This window comes from Ictidomys tridecemlineatus, chromosome 6 (assembly GCF_052094955.1).
Source record: "Ictidomys tridecemlineatus isolate mIctTri1 chromosome 6, mIctTri1.hap1, whole genome shotgun sequence".
NCBI lineage: Eukaryota > Metazoa > Chordata > Mammalia > Rodentia > Sciuridae > Ictidomys > Ictidomys tridecemlineatus.
Genome location: NC_135482.1, coordinates 132,142,134 through 132,156,588, shown reverse-complemented (window position 1 = coordinate 132,156,588; position 14,455 = coordinate 132,142,134). Strand labels below are relative to the sequence as shown.

The window sequence follows — 14,455 nt, the reverse complement described above, 5'->3', positions numbered from 1 at the left end:
CCACTAACCATACAGTTAACACTACCTTACAAATTAAAAAGGAAATGTTAGGAACATCTTCAAATGCCTTTTAACTCCACCAGCAAAGTGCACAGACTGAGGAGAATATGAGATTGCCTTTCTTCATTTTAAAAATGTTTGGAAATATCTACAACTTTGATACAGTTTCAGGGTGCTCTTGATACCTGGGGATACTTCATGTAAACCACTAATGATTTCTAGAGCACTTTGAGAGACTACAATATGGTCATGATAAATTTTTTAATTCAACTTAATGAGAGTAACAGACACATTTCAAATAAGATGTGTCAATCACACCGCTCCCCTACTCTAAGGTATTCACAAGGAAAAGGATAAACAGTTTTTATTCATCCTCCTCCTCCTCTTCTTAGTCTTCCTCTTCCACCTTTTTCTGGGCAAATTTATCAGGACCCTTTGCACCATCAAACTTTCCTTTGGACTTATAGCCAAAAACGTCCTTCTTGTATTTCTCCTTCAGCTTTACAGACTTAGTGACATATGGCTGCTTTTCACTGTCACTTAAGTTATTTCACCTATCACCCATCTTTTTTTACCACATCTCCAATGGAGATACCAGGATTTGTGGGCTTGATCTTGGGGCAGAATTCTAAACAGAACACAAAGAATTCAGACAGTGATCTTTTGGGGGCATTAAGGTCCTTTCTCTTCTTGCATACCTTACCTTCTCCATATTCCTTCATTTCCTGATCATAGTGTACTTTATCCACCTTTGCCATTTCCCCAAATTTAGATTTCTCTTTCCCAGACATTGTCTTTCACCTCTCTAGGGCACTTTGTGGAAAATTCTGCAAAATTGACAGAGACTTCTGGATTTTTCTTCCTATGTTCTTCTCTGCAAGTCTGCAGAGATAAGGTATAAGCAGACATCTTGCCCTTTGGTTTCTTAGGGTCAACTTTAGCCATCCTGATTGTATGGTTCACCAGTCAGTAGTGCAGGGCATGATGTATGGCCAATCATTACATTCTTGACATAATATAATTTTTATTTTGTATTTATTTAAAAATATTTTTATTAGTGCATTATAGTTACATATAATAAAACTATAATGTAAAATATTCATTTTGACATAATAATACATGCATGGAATATAATTTACTCCATATCAGTCCTCATTACTTCCAATTTTTATTCTTCTGAAATGTTATACTCCCTTTCTAAAGATAATCCCTAAGAGATGTAAGGTCCTATTAAACTTGTACTGTTGGTGTATATATTTGCTTGCTCATGCCATAACAAAATACCACAGATTGAATAAATGACAGAAATTTATTTTCTCATGATTCTGAAAGCTAGAAGTCCAAGATCAAGGTGTCCACAGAGTTATTTTCTTTTTGGCTTATAGCTGGCTGTCTTCTCCCTCTGTCTTTATGGGTCTTTCCTCTGCACTTGCCTGTGTCTTACTTTCCTCTTCTTACAAGGACTCTAGTCTTGTTGGATCAGAGCCCACCCTAATAGCCTTGCTTTAATTCAATTACATCTTTAAAGACCCCAGCTCCAAATTGGGTTATATTCTTTGGTACAGAGGGTTAGGACTTCAGCTTATAAATTTTTGACAAACACAGTTCAGCTCATAACTGTATATATTCAAACTGTTATTCAAATATGTGCAAAGGTAGTTTTATCAAAATGTTCTGGAGACCTGAATGTGACTTTCATTTAACATGGTTTTTAGAAGATAAGCATTAAACATTCCACTTGTCTTAGTCACTAGAACTAGAATCTTTGAGTTTTTACCCTATATTTTGGGTTTTGTTTGTTTCTAAGAATTTAGGTTTTTTTTAAATAGCAAAATAGATTGCTGATGTATTCCTTCAAAGAAAAAATAAAATGTTTAACAAATAAAAATATTGAAAAAAAGAAAAAATAAAGTGTTTTATGAAAAAATGTACCCTAAATCTTAAAATGTACCCAGGTAATCTAAAAACATGCCCCCAAGATTTTTTTGCAGCCTCAAATTAGCATAGTAAGTTACCTTTGAAATATGGCAGAATAAAATGTCTTTATTGTAAATTCCACCTGAAATCACATGCATGTGAAGCCCCCAAATGGTACTTATGGCAACTAATTAAAACTCATATGTATGGGGGAAAACATAACAGATGTATACATTTTCTGACCTTTGCATATAATTGCATTCATTAGGAAATCAGCGCTTATCCCCCAAGCACATTTTGGTGCCCCACAAAGAGACTTGCCACCAGGCCTGAGCCTTGAAGAAAGGAGAAGAAGGATGAAGAAATGTTAAAAGGTGGACATATTTTCTCCTTAGACATTATATTTGTCTCCTTCTATTAGATTTATTTTTGGCACTCAGAAGAGCACATCCATATGGGGAACATTTTAAAATTGCTTGTGAAGAGCAGGCACATATCCAAGAGGAAATGTAACCTTGCCTTCATCTGGCATATTGGATCAATGCACTGTAAAAGATCATGTTCAGTTACCTCATTTTTTTTTGAATTAGAATTAATGGCTCATTAGTCTTGATCATATCAATATTATAACACCACTTACATTTGATAGAAAAGGGAAAGAGGCTGATGGAGTGCACTTATTCTCTCTTGCTCTTAGTGAATAGACTGTGTGCCAGCCTCAGGGAAAACCAGCAAGATCACAGAGGTGGCCCTTTTCAAATAGGCTCCATTTAGGGCAAATATGGACTCTTTTGTATGAGGCTCTTGGAAGAAGAGTTAAAAGGTTCTAAAGGTTTGGGTCACTTGGGACATATATCAGTGTCTACCCCTACTTTAGGCAGCTGGCCAGAGTGGTGGAACCAGACACCCTCAGCATTTCTTTGGCCACATGTTGGGCCATATGTTGGAAACTGAAAAAATAGACATTAAGAATCTCCTGGACATCTCTTCCATGAGAAATCCCATCTACAAAGGATCATATGTTTATACAAAGCTCAGAGAAAGATATGAGTTGAATTTTTTTAAAAAATAAAAATAAAAAATATTGCCAGGTACATTATGATATTATTTAAAACTTTCCCCCTTTTCCAGATTCTTAAATTGTGCCCCCAAAGAACTAGTAACCAAATTGGCTCTAAGATCAAAGCAAAGCAAAGAGAAACAAAAATTATGGAAGGAAATGCTAGACCAGGAGTCAGGAACTCTAGCTCCAGCTTGACTTTTCCACTAACTAGCCATGTGACTATGGGTAGTGGGAATTGTTACTTGTCTGTATCTATTTTCTGTGGGAGCTGTCTTTCTTCCCCCACATACACATCTTACTGATCTGTTAACCTACAGAACCTTAGTATCTTAGCTGGCTGACCACAGTGATTGTTTTAAGGATGAATATATGATCTTCATGCCAATTTAGGCCAATTAAGGTCTTCCATGGGATTTTTTTCTGGAATAATCAGGAAACAGGCTCTAGGATTATGAAATGAAATGATAATCTCATCTGGTAGGTCCTGGCCTCCCTCTTTTCCATTCAAAAGCTGACCCAGAAGAAGTCAGGCCTGAGAAACATCCAGAGAGAAGCAGAGCTGGGTGACAAATATATATTTTTTAATTTTTTTTTTGTAATTGTAGATGGACAGAATGCCTTTACTTTATTTATTTATTTTTATGTGGTACTGAGGATCAAACCCAGTGCCTCATGCATGCTAGGCAAGCACTCTACCACTGAGCTACAGCCCCAGACCTGAGTGGCAAATATTTAAAGACCTAGATCCCAACAGGCCTTGAGTTGGCCACTCCCAGAGGTCCATTTGTTGCTGGGCAATGTTTCCCTTAGTTTCAACTGTAACTTTGCCCCTTGGAACCTGACTACTACAATTCCTACATATAGATTTGTCACTCCAAGTCTCTCATTTGCAAAGGAACTATCCATTTAGTACATTCCCGGGCTTCTTTCCATATCTGAACTTTTAAAACCTTTAAATCTAAATATTTTGGCATGTTTTATGTAAAATTTTATTGCAATAATATTTATCCTCAAACAGATAATAAAACTCAGAAATCTCCAAAAATTTTTTTTCAATTATTTGGAACTTTATCTGTGAGGTTAAATTTATCTTTGTATTAACAAATGAAGTGTTTGATGAAAAAATTGATAGTATAAACAGGATCACAGACTAGCATTTAAAATCCTTTTAAAAATACAAACAGCTTTTAGAAGAGGGGGGAGATGATAAAATCTAACATCTATTCATTATAGTATGTCTAAGTATTAAATGTAGCTATTACATCTATCTAAAGCAATAAAACTAAATATTTTTCTGAAAACATAATTAATAATTAAGACTAGGCAATCCCTCCAGTTATTTCAATTCCCTGTACCAATCAATGGAAGTTCCATTGCACAAATATCCTTGACAAAATCAAAACTCAGTGGAATGTCTTCATTCTGGAAAAGAAATAGAATTTGAATAGAGGACACAAAATTTGCCTTGAGAATGAACAGTGAAGAACTCAGGATATTGGTAAAAATTAACCAGTATGATTTAAAAAATAAATGAATGTCTTACGTTCAGACTTCTTTCCTTGGTTTACTTAAACTGAGGCAGGAAAAAGAATGAATTAAGAACTAAATACTAGGTGTTCTTTTTTGACCTAACCTTCAGGATGCCCACAAAATGTCCTTTTTGACAGCTTTGAAACATGACATCACTCCATAAAAATAAGCTCAAAGGAATTGTACCAGCGGGTAATTGTAGCACTCTAACATTATTTACTGGCACATTTTAGCATCCCTTCTTGATATGGGAGTGTGGATTATAAAACCCTAGGAAAACAATAATCAGAGTGGGAGAACTAGTCTTGAGAAAGCTGTAAAGTTGGAAAACTCAGAGCTTTTGATGATGTTATTGGATTCCCCTTATGTTCTTCTGAGGGGAACAGCTCTCTGTGAGGAGGGGCCTGGTCCCCCACTCTCTCTCTCTGTTCCCTAGAGTACCTACTTTCATGTTCACAATGTTGGAGACTTGTTGTGGTGTCCTGTGAGTGCTTTAGCTGAGGTTTTAGAGAATGGCCTTGCTTTAGTTGTGGAGTCTCTAATGTATTGTCAGGAGCCAGAGGGGGAAAAAACGATAATCTATTTTCTAATGTAGAAGTGACTTAGGAAATCCCTGATGGGAAGGCTTATCTCTTGACTATTTTTGAAAGTGTTTTCCAGTGCTAATTTATGAGTAGATTCTGTGGTCTGAGTGCCTCTACAGAAGACATCAGAGATGAAGCATCTGAGGAGTGAATGGATATTTGTGCATTATCAACTTTGTGTGGCTCCAAGGAGGCAGATAAAAAATAAAGGTGACCACGTTCAATTCCTAACAACATATCTGGCAAGTGTTCTCTTCGTAAGCAGTGAATGAATTCATCCAACAAGCACTGGTGAATTCTCTGTGGGATTTATAGCTTTGTGTAGGTTAATAGTTCTTAAACTTTGGGGTGCCAAAGAATCATCTGGGGAATTTATTAAATTACCAATTCTAAATGCAATTCAGAAAGACTGATCCAGCTAATTTGAGATAGTGTTTAAGAATCTGATTTCCACTTGAGGGGCTCACAAACACACTTGTTCTCCCTAACACTGCCATTTTAGGCAGAAAAGCTCAGTCACAATGCCCAGAAAGGCTCAGTTACCTGCAAAGTTAAAATGCATGATGGCAAAAGCCCCCAGATCAGACAGTGCTGCTGAGATACACAGCCAGGCGGACTGTCAAGTACTTGGGCTAGACTTAGACATGAAAGAGTTTCATGAAGGATTTTAACAGTAACTGGCATTTTAAAGTAAGTTAGCCGTGATCTAACCATTCCATTCTTTTTGTTTTTTCCACATGAGGAAAATGAGAGGCAGGACAAAGAGGTTAAATAACTGGCCTATGGTTACTCTGCTGAGTTAAATGCAAGGACTGGAGACAGAATCTTGTACCTTTGTGTCTAAGACACCTGACCTTATAAGCAGCCCTTGAAAAGTTTGCTCTGGATGCAATGGAGGAAGATACAAAAAGAAATATTCTGTTAAAGTGACAGGGGAAAACATTAATGAAAGTAGCTAAATAAACATATTGTTTCTACATTTGGGTTGGTAAAGCAGAGGAGATGTGTCAAAAATTTTCAGGGCTATACAGATAATGAGCCATATTAAAGGAGAGGATCTTCCAGGATTCTATGTAGATTTTCATCGCTGAGTTAAATGTATATAAATAATATCATATTAACTAATAATTATTGAATGCAATTAGCTTTTTATATGAATAAATTCAATCTTCTCAAATAAAACAAAAGACCCTACAGGACACCAAATACTATCCCTAATTAAAAAATGAGAAAACCAAATCACAAATGGATTAAGAAATTTGCCAAAGTTTGCACAGGTAGTAAATGGTGAAGTGTGGATGCAAATGAAAAAGCTGTTGTTGCTGGGTATTGTGGTGCACACCTGCAATCACAGTGACTAGGGAGGCCGAGGTAGGAGGATTGCAAGTTCAAGGCCATAAGCAATTTTGTCTCAAAAATAAAGAGGGCTGAGGATTTGACTCAATAGGAAAGCACACATGGGTTCATTCCCCAATACAAAACAAACAAACAAAAAACAAACACAAACTAGCTGCTTTCTCAGCCCTTGCTAAACCAACATTCCATAAAGAGACTTATAAACTTGCACATGACGGCTCCAAGCTTAGAAAAATAGTCAAATTACTGGTTGATAGGATCAGGATTTTGAAAAGGTCCTGAGAGATTAAAATTAATGATGTAACTTAATAAGGATAAATGTGAAATCCCATTTAGGCTAAGAAATCATCTGTGTACACGTAAGGAGGCCATCAAGACCTGGCTTAAATACAGTCCATATGAAAAAAACTCAAGGTTTTCAGCTGACTTTACACACATGAAATATGATTTCAAGTGGTGGCCAAAAATCTTATGCAATTTTAGGCATAAGCCACAATGTAGATTTGTATTCCACTGAATTTTAAATATGTTAGGTCACAAGGAGAGCTAATTGTAAAACAAATAATTTTTTTCAAGTCTACACACCAGCAAGTTGTGTTTAGAGGTGGAAGTCTTTTTTGTAATAAAGTGGAGATCTGCAGTTTTAGGCTGTCAAATATCTATACTCCCTCCTCCACTTCCCCTCTTTCCTCCCTCTCTTTCACTTCTTTTCAGTACCTTCTTTTCTTTTATGCATCTACATACTCTCACATCATTCTCTGTGGGCCAGTTTCAGCACCCATTCTGTGTTCTGACCAAAGGGCAAGTCCATAATCCACACTGGACAATACTCCATCTTTGGGTGATTTTCATCTATTCATGAGAAAATATGTTTGGAGCAGAAACATTCTTATGCTGGCATCTTCAGGAGAGTGCCTGAGTGCGCCTTACCAAGATTTCTGTACATTGTCATGCTTCCTGTATTTTTAAAATTAATTTTTGAGGCTGACAGCTCAATTTCAGGTACTTCTGCCTGGATCTTTCTTTCTGATCAATCAGCCCTTTTATTCAGATGACATTATCATTCCCGGTAAATCCTACAAATAGTAGTTTTTACTTCTCTTCCTTCTCATTATTATCATGTTCCTTCACTATCCTGCTTTTCTTTAGAGAGGGGCTGGATTCCAAACTTTGTGAAAAAGTGAGTATAAATATGGCAAGTGATTTCTTCTTAGCAAATTTAGTGTAGTGAAATTGTGTTTCTGCACTATTTTAGGTCTAGGAGGTCATGTGTCTGGCACTAGACAGGTGGAGTCAATGAGAAAAGTATCACGCACATGCAAATAGAGGAAAGAAAAAACTATCAAGGTAGACTTAGGAATTTAGGCAGGCAGAAAATAAACACCCTAATTGAAAAGGAAAAAAAAACATGGAAAAAGTTACACCTTATAATATTACAAGAAGAATAATTGTGTGTTTATGTATTCTAGTCTATCACCTTTATAGGTTTTCTTTCCTGTTGGTGTGAACTATCTATCCATAGTAGATATCATGACCTATGTTTTCTAGACAAATATACAGAGGGCTGGACATTTTGATTTGCTCCAAGCCCTAAAACTGTGATTAACATGGGTAAATGACCCAGAGGTATTTGTTAATCTTACACCTAAACCCTTTCCCTTGCTTTCCTGGTTGTGAATCTCTGATAAAATTATTTTGGAAAACTCTCAGCTTTCTGTGTCCTTTCCTTCTTTGAGCATGCACTATGCCTTTTGTTTTCTTTAGAACCAATTGCAAAACTCATCTTTCACTCATGAGAAAAATGCTCCAAACTGTTTACATTCTTCCTCTGTTGCTTCCTTTCCAAACAATGTCTCCCAGGCCAAGTTTGCTATTCTTACAGATTTACAGGTGGAAAACCAAAGATTTCACAAACAGCACCTTTAGTCATTCACAAAGATCCCTTTTGTTCAACCAAAATGCAGGTGGCTGCATCTGGCCAATTCTTGTGGAACTCCAACATGAAATCAAAGCCTGTGGTTCCTTGCCCGTGGCTGAACTTTTGGAACCTGAAAGAAGGGAGCCCTTCTTTAGTATTAGCCAGAGATTTTTCTAAAAGCAAAAGGCCCAAGAAAAGAAAGTAACTGTGTTGGGAGTGGGAGTTTGTATTAAGTACCTGACTTCTGCTGGGAGCAGTGATATGTGGTTGTTTTATAAATTAGCCACATTTGAATTCTAAATCACTACAGGTGCAGCAGAGCCTTTGATATAAGACTAAGCTTATTTTCCAACAAACAAAATAATTGCTCAACATTGGTGAGTTGGTAGGGAGGGGACTGGGGGGAGAGTCTGCTGTTTGAAGAACTATACCTGCTACCCAGATAATATTCTCAATACCTGACAGTACAAAATAATGGTATTGATAAGATGAATAAATCTGATCCTGGCTATTTTATGTCAAATTGGTAGAAGACAAATTTTCATGCAAGTATGCAGAAAAGTAATAAACCTGCTTAAGGAACAAATTTAATGGTTTCTAAGACTATATATTTCTAATAATTGTTTATACTTTTAATTTAACACGATTATTCCTAGCAGGAAGCTTGTTTCAAGTAGTGGAGAGATTGGAATAAAACTGAAGATTGTGGGTTTAAAAAGAAAAAATAGTTTCCAAGGGAATTCAACATGATTAGATACAATTCCTATCATAGTCATTTCTTTGTCTCAAATAATTTTTTGTAATAAATCTTGAGTCGACTTTAGTTGCTATCCCCCATTCTCCCTCAGGCAAGAAGGAGGTAAGTAGGGAGGAGGAGAGAATTTTTCTATAAATTATTTTTTGGTTTATTACTAAAGTCTTTTCCACAACTCATACCCATTCATTTTAGCTCTAATTTAAGAAGTTAAAAACATCAGACTTTCATCTACGGCTATTTGAAAAAAGCAGTTAGTAGAGAGTTGCTAAAAAAATCAGTTAGTAGTTGAACAGCTCAAGGAGGCATCAAGCAATGGAGATAGCTATTCCTGGCTGTTATTTGGTTCATGAGAAATTAATTTGGGCTTGTCTAGCTGAACTATCACACCTTCCAATTCAATTCACCTCTCTGGGCTCTGAAACCTAAAGTCAAGAATTAAGATTACAAAGCAAGTTTGAAATCTGTTGGCAAGCCCATGTGAAACTCCTACAGCCATTGCTTAGGTTCTGCTTGTTCCGGGGATATATAAAACCCTCTCTCTCCAGGGTTGCAAGTCAGCACTTTCCAGAGCACTTAAAAATGATGGCATCCCCACCTCTCCATCAACGACAGCCGAAAGCCCTAACTGCTAGTAATGGCATAATGGGGAGCAGGAGGAAACTTTAGAAAGGGTCTCGGGAAATACTTTCCCAGGGCAAGTCAATATGAATGCGAGCTTGTCTTCCAGAGTGAACAGCAAAGTCCCATCACCAGGATTCTTCCCATTGTGCTATTAATACTACGGCTGCCTTCCTGGCTCTGCACGTTGATCAAGCACCACTCGTGCATTAGGCTCCTGGTGGAGCAGACTTAGACAGAGTGTCTGCAAGACGAAGCACTCCAAAATGTTCTGCAGGAAGCAACCCCACGCTGACAGGGAGAGAGGAATGGATGGTCTCTTTCCCAAGTCTCTGTTTCTATTATAAATTAGATGCCTGCTTAAAAAATGAGCAAAGCATAAATAATTTAAAACAAATCAAAGGCCTTTATTACCACCATCATACCCAGGCTTTTGAAGATAACTCGTCTATCCCAGCACATTTATGGATGCTTGCTCTGCTTTGCTCTCTGTTTTTCCCACAAGGATGGGTATACTAACAAAAATTGAAAGAAAAGGAGAGAAAACACCTGGTTTGGTTTCCAGTCTAATGTCACTTGCAAGTCCCAGTCCCCAAAGGAGCTAGAGTTTATTCTTGGTATAGTCTACATCCTCAGTCCAACACGACACTATTTCCCCTTTTCTTTCAAAAAGGATGGGTTGCTTTAAAATCAGAGTGTAAGATTCCAGGACAAAGCCAGCAGGGATGTCCTGGAAAATATGTGAAAGCAAATGTTCACTGACCCAACTCTTCTCATTCGTCCTTGTTACTTCTTCCACGTCTGGCTTTGGTAGGGTTGCAACTTCATCTACCTTTTTTTTTTTTTTGTCATAGTGACAGAGGCCTGATGATCATAACCTAATTATTCTGGTATTTGGTAATGTATTTCAATTATGTTTGCTTTGTAGAAAAATCTGACTCTTTTTATAAACAAAATTCAATGATAATCTTTCACAAGGAGACATGGAATCAAATGGAGAATTACTAAAAACTGGGGAAAATGACCCCTAATTCCAAAAATTCAGAAGGTTAAATGAGAAAGTAAGAATGGGACACTGGAAGTAGGAATATATTGAAGTCATGAAAAAATTTGCAAATATGGCTGCTTTGTTAAGAAAGAGAAATGAATTAGAGTATGTAAATCTGAAAAAACTGGCAGAAGCAGAATACTTTTAGTTCCCAAACTCTGCTGTGCAGCATTTATCTACTCTGGTTCTTATTAAAAATGCAGGTTTCCTGATTCACACTAGGAGATACTATATCAGGAAATCTGGGGTGAGACTCAAGAATAGGCACTTGGGAATCCCTGCTGTAAGAAGCAATAAAAGGTTAGCTTGGTGGTTAACACTTGTATTTTAGCTACATAAAATTCTGAAATAAGTCAGCCCAGACAAGACTAATAGAGCTTGGAGTGAGCCAGGTGGCTGAAAGTAATTCCAGTAGCCATTAGCACTTGACATTTATGGCGGTTTCTGTGAATTATGGTTACTTTTTTTTGTTATTTATTTATAAAATTTCTAAAGAGTATGGAGAACAGAATTATATGTATTTGCCCCAAATAGTTAATTTGGTAGCTTGACTATAAAAGTGAAGATCTACCCACTCCTTGGATAGCAGTTTTGTAATTTAAGTTATCTGAAGACTATTTTTTTTAGAGAAAGGAAAAATATCTTTATTATTATGTGAGATTCCACAATCTATTTTCTAACAGATAAGGGATCTGAAGATTCTCAATCCATTAGCTAAGATGAAATCATAGCCAACATGGAAGACAAAACTGATGGCACCCATTCAGACTAGTACATCTGGAACTTTTTGAGAATACCTTTACAACTCTTAAGAATTATTGGGGACTCTTCAAAGAGTTTCTGTTTTGTCTTGGTATTGAATGGGTTATTTCTATTGATGCATACCATATTTTTAATTAAAACTGAGAACTTTTAAAATATTTCAATCCATTTAAATGTAACAAAGTGAATCCATTACAAATTAGTAGAAATAATATTTTGAAAAAAGATCTCAATTTCCATAAACAAACAAACAAAAATTGTGGAGGATATCACTGTTTTACAGTTTTGCAAATCTATCCTTTTTAGATATCTGACTTTACAGAAGATACTTGGATTTATACATATGCATCTCCATCAGTTTGTTGCAAGATGTTCTTTTGACTGAAGGGCATAAAGAAAATCTGGCTTCACAATGATACATAGTTGGAAAAAGGAAGACCTTGGGAGTCCTCAGAAAGTATATCAGAGACTTGGGCTTCTCTGGCCATACTTCCCCCATACTCATGGTGAGTGAAAGTTTACAGCTGAAGATACACAGTCCTGAGGTCTGTGATGGCTGGTTCAAATCACAAGGACCTCAAATAGAAAGACAAAGCATGGCCAGGTGCATCGCTGTAATTCCAGTAACTCAGGAGGCGGAGGCAGGAGGATTGCAAGTTCAAGGTCAACCTCAGCAACTTAATGAGGCCCTAGGAAACTTAGAGAGATCCTGTCTCAAAATAAAACATGAAAAGGGATGGGGATGTGGCTCTGTGGTTAAATACCTGATTAAACTTCTTGAATCTAGTAATTAAAATGTTCAGTTGGTTCAGCAGAAAGGTCTATTAAAAAATGACCCTCCCTTGTGGAATGAAGCTTAAGAACTTCTCGCAAAAAGGTTTAAAATCCATCAGTGCTCTTCTAAATTTTAAGTTGATATACCAGATGTGTTATAGGTCACAGGATCCTGTTGTGGTGTGTGACCAAAGATGTCTTTTCAAGGGTTGGCTGACCATTTGTAAGCAAGATTTACAACCAGGCATCATTTGAAGTTCTGTGGGATCCATGACATTATCGTGTTGTTATAATATCAGAATGTCAGCCCCATTATAAGGCCAAAGAAGCTTCCTTTTTCTCTCCAACCATCTTTCTTTCCCTTCCTCTATACTTGCCTCCCTGTGCAGCTGGAAGATCCTGCATTGCTGAGACCAACTCCAACTTCAGTCTCTGCTTTTCAATTCTCCCCTTCCCTAAAAGTCTCCTGTGGAGTTTCTAGAAGCAGAGCTCAACTGGAGGAGAAGGGCTTAACCTTCTGTAGTTGCTTCTCCCTCTTCCTTCCCTGTCCTTATTCTCATCTATGCTCACTGACCTTTATAGCAGGAAAGAAAGTTAATGTGAACTGAGTGCCTCCTGTGTTCCGGCCACTTTCACAAACATTATATATCTAATTCCACCTAAACCAACTCGTCAGATTTTTACTTTTGTAGGTGGATAAACTAATACTGCTCAAGGTCACCCACTGGTCTGTCAGATGACAACATTCATGCTCTTGGACCATCATGTTCCATGGCACCTTCACTAAGGAAATCCTGCTTTGTGCTTTTACAACATCTGCTATGTGTGAATGCACTTTCTCATGCATGAAATGACACTAATTCCTTAGCTCTGTCAATACTGCTGTTGACATTATCCTCGTAGTTGTCTCCTTGCTTCATGAATCTACTCAAACCAAATTACTTTCAACCCTTATTCTATCCCAGCTGCCCTCCAATAATGGCCTCCTTCTACCCTCTCACTTAACTCTCAACTTTGGGATTAGTGGTCAAGGGTATGGGGACCCAGCCAGACGTGGGTCCAATTCTGCCTTTCCTAGATCCTGACTATCATTTACTCTTGGAGAGTGGATTGAATATCTGTCATCTGTAGACCAGCAGCAATGACAGTACTGACCTCGTAGGTTTTTATGGAGACTAAATGGGTTAATGAACAAAAGCATTTCAATGGTGCTAGGAGGGTTAGCCATCAGACTGCTTTTTCAGCTATGCAGCTCAGGTCAGCTCATTCCTTGGTGGAGCAAATGTCGATGGTACCCCCTTCATATCAAATAAAGATTAAACTCTTAACCTTGACCTTCGGTGCTCTTCCAACCTATTTGTCTTCCTCCAACCAATTTTCCATACTTCTTTCCCACTAGATTTCCAAATACACCTTTCTGGTAATCAGAACAGCTAGATGTCTGTATCTCATATTCTTGTTTCCATATATTTATTTCTCTTTACATTCAACTTTCTGCACATTAAAGTTCCATTTATTCTTCAAGACACAAAAACCATCCTTTCAATGGGCTTCCCTCATTTTCCTAGCAAAAAATAATCTTTTTACCTGTGGATTCAGCTCTTTATTAAACTGCTTTTTTGGCACTTCATAATGTGTTATTATCAATATAGTTATCTATGTATCCATCTACCCAATTAAAATGCAACCCCCTCCCAAAGCAGGAAATATGTTGTACTAATATTTGTGTTCCCCTAACTGTCTTCAGTTTCTTGTTCATAATGAGAATTCAATACAAATTTTGTTTGAATGCCTGGAATATGGGTTTATCTCATAATAATAGCTACCCTTTATTGAGCTCTTTCACATTTGCCAAGTACTGTGGGGATTACGTGTATTGTCTTACTCAATCTTCACAGCTTTATGATATATTGTTATTCTTCCCATTTGTCAGATAAATACATTGAGTCACAGGTAAGTATTTCACTCAGTGTCACCCATCTGGACTTGACCTTAATGCTGCCCAACTCCAAACACAAACTGCATTCAAGTTAAGGAAGGCTTTATGGAGCTGGATACACACACACACACACATACACACACACACACACACACACACACACACACACACCACTCACTTACTGGTACC

General features: G+C 37.2%; 1 pseudogene; it reads right to left on the bottom strand.

The window, feature by feature from the left end:
- Positions 1 to 364: 364 nt before the first annotated feature.
- LOC101961817 (high mobility group protein B3 pseudogene) lies at positions 365 to 951 on the bottom strand (annotated as a pseudogene).
- Between the last annotated feature and the right edge of the window lie 13,504 nt (positions 952 to 14,455).